At 45.0% G+C, this 2,806-nt stretch overlaps 1 pseudogene; it reads left to right on the top strand.

Annotated features, from left to right (window-relative positions):
- Positions 1 to 207: 207 nt before the first annotated feature.
- LOC147988533 (uncharacterized) lies at positions 208 to 2,552 on the top strand (annotated as a pseudogene).
- The last annotated feature ends 254 nt before the right edge of the window (positions 2,553 to 2,806 follow it).

Here is a 2,806-nt window from a genome sequence, read left to right as displayed (position 1 = left end):
ATGTGTGTGGCCCAAAGTGCCTTGTGGCTGTGTAGAATCATGTTGCTGTTTTTGGAGGAGAGGGTAGTGAAACAAGTGAGCCAAGCATACGGCTTCCAAGATGGTGACCGTGCAGTTTTAGGCTACCTGGGCGAAGTCAGGAAGGGGTGCTTCAAGAACATATCATCTGCCAGAGAGAGGAACCTCATCACATATGCTGTAGAACTCATGGAGTCCAAGTCGCCTCATAGCTATCTTTCCGGGGCACTTATACTGGACAGACTACTCACCCGGCAGCATTCTCCTATTTTGATCAAACAAGAAGAAGAAAAGCAACAGCAACAGTTAGATTTAGAGGAAAAGACTGGAGCTCCTTTGGTTCAAAAGGATACGAAGAAGAAAGAGGGGAATGAGGAGAGTAACAAGAAGAGTGTGGAGATCATTGTGCAGCAGCGCAGGATGATAAAACGGTTGATTGGGTCTGCATCTTCCATAGGCATTCTCCACAGACTGCTTCAGACACTGGATTCGCAATGCTCATCCGACAGAAAGGTGCGGGAGGCCGCCGCGAGGATTGTGGAGCACGTTGCTGGCAGGATTCATTTGGAGAAGTTCCCGCGAGGGATCCAATGCGTATCTTCACTCATCAACACCTTTGAAGAATACCGCCGATTACAGCCATATCGGTCATTGCCGTCGTCATCAAACAGAAAAGAAGCCACTGTGATGACTCTGGCACCATCGCCAAACACAAAAAAATTGTCAAGAACAGGAACAAGGCCGCAGCAGCATCAATACTTTTTCATTTGAGTCAAACCCAGAGTACTTAGAGTCAGACTCAGAGTCAGACTCAGACAGTGACATGGATAAACTATCATTCTCTGAGCTGGTGGCTATGGGGCACAACAATTTGAAGTTCAGTATCATGTATTGCAGGCAAAAAATTAGTAAGAGCAGCAACACTGCTACTGCTATTTCTTCTTCATCAAAGTCAAAGTCAGACAACGGCATCGATCGGCCATCGTCATCTAAGGCCAACAGGAGCACAACCAATCAGTTCCATGGCTACAAAGAGCTGTTGTTGACTGGCCTGCACATCCTTTGGAAACTTGCAGGCAGTGAGGACAACTGCACAGTCATAAGCAACACCAAACATCTTGTCTCCAAGATTATGGCACCTGTTATCTACGACATAGTGCACCACGCAGGTCATAGTGCATGGTCCACTCAAGTAGTAGAGAGATCACTTGGGGTGATACTTAGACTAATTGTGAATACCAAGGGAGACACTGGGGCAGACCTCCGTCAACAAATCTCAAGCGACAAAGGATCAATCGGCACTATGAAAAAAATTGTTGTCTGCGAAGAATGCAAAGGCGGGGAACTGCAGATGAAGGCCATGCAGATCCTGACGCATCTATGCATTGATGAAACTGCAAACAGAGGTAATCTAACTAAGGTGCTCGTGAGAATCTTCATTAATGGTGATAGCAGCAACACCTCCATCAGAAAGACTGCAGGCGAAACACTGGTGTTGCTGTTTCTCAGCAGCAAAAGCGTCGCCACCCTCCTCCCCAAGGAGGAACATAATGAGTTTGTTGGTGGTCTTGCTAAAATACTTTTACAAGTTGGAGACAACGACACATGCAGAAAAAATGCTGCAGAAATTCTGGAGCATCTATGTATTCAGTTTGCTGAGGATGGTGAATATCTCAGCACACTCAAGAACACCATTACAGGTGTGATGCCAGAGGTACCCACACACACGCTCCTTTCTTTCTTTATTTCTGTTATTTATATACAAGCAAGGTGAATATTCCTCTTGCCTGTCATTCAATCATTCCCCTTTCATGACAATTGGCACACTTCCTTCTTTGCGTTTCTACAACATTTTGTTTTTGCAACTGTGAAGTAACCGCAGCAACTCATTCTATATATGCTAATATACATACTTTACGCTATTGTTATTAACATTGCAGGTACTCAGAGAAATATGCCATGGGTCAACAGGAGAAGAAGAAAAGCCTGAGTATGCCAGATCAGATACTGACATCGAAAGCCAAAGCGAAACCAAGAAGAAGAAAAGGAACAAGAAGAAGAATGCTTCATCCTCTCCAGGGCAAAACGAACAGCACAAGTTGTACGTCGCCCTGCTATCCCTCTGTGTGACGGCGTGTGAGAAATTACACCTTGATCTGAATGCAATTTCGCTGGGACAAGCTATGGATCCAGGAGAATGTGTTGCATTCAGCCTTGCAACAAAGATGGTACAGCTAAATAGGGACCTCATCACCGCCGACAGCCTGACAGCAATGAAGCTTACCACTAGGATGGTGATAGCAGCAATGAAGAAACTCGAGGGCAACGGCACCACTGTCGACCGAGCTAATCTGGAGAGCCTCATTGACTCCCTGTCTAGTGTTTCAGAGACCATGTTGGATCTGGAGGGATGCATAGTTTTCGCGATGACGAAACCTGCCACTGTCGACACCCTCCATTCCCTCGTGAAACAAGCACGGCAACTTCATGCCAAAATACAGGACCAAGACTTGGAAATAGTGGCAGCTAGCTAGCTCTCTCAGGGCAAACAAGCTAGATTATTTGCTATGGATTTATGACAGACTTTTTTTCTTTTGATATATGGATTTGTGTATGTTCATTCACCTGTACTGTATTCTATTAAACTACATCGTACTACCATGTTTTCTGTGTCTCATCGTGTGAGCGCATTAACATTTTATTTCTATGATTTTTAAGTGATGGAAATTACCCTCTCAATGTCTATCTGCTAAACATATACTTGTCCCAAAGTTTGTGCGGCACAGGC

Source organism: Triticum urartu, chromosome 1A, assembly GCF_056163025.1.
Source record: "Triticum urartu cultivar PI428250 chromosome 1A, HENAU_Tu73, whole genome shotgun sequence".
Taxonomy (NCBI): Eukaryota; Viridiplantae; Streptophyta; class Magnoliopsida; order Poales; family Poaceae; genus Triticum; species Triticum urartu.
The sequence above is the reverse complement of the archived record's forward strand: the minus strand, read 5'-3'. Positions and strand labels throughout refer to the sequence as shown.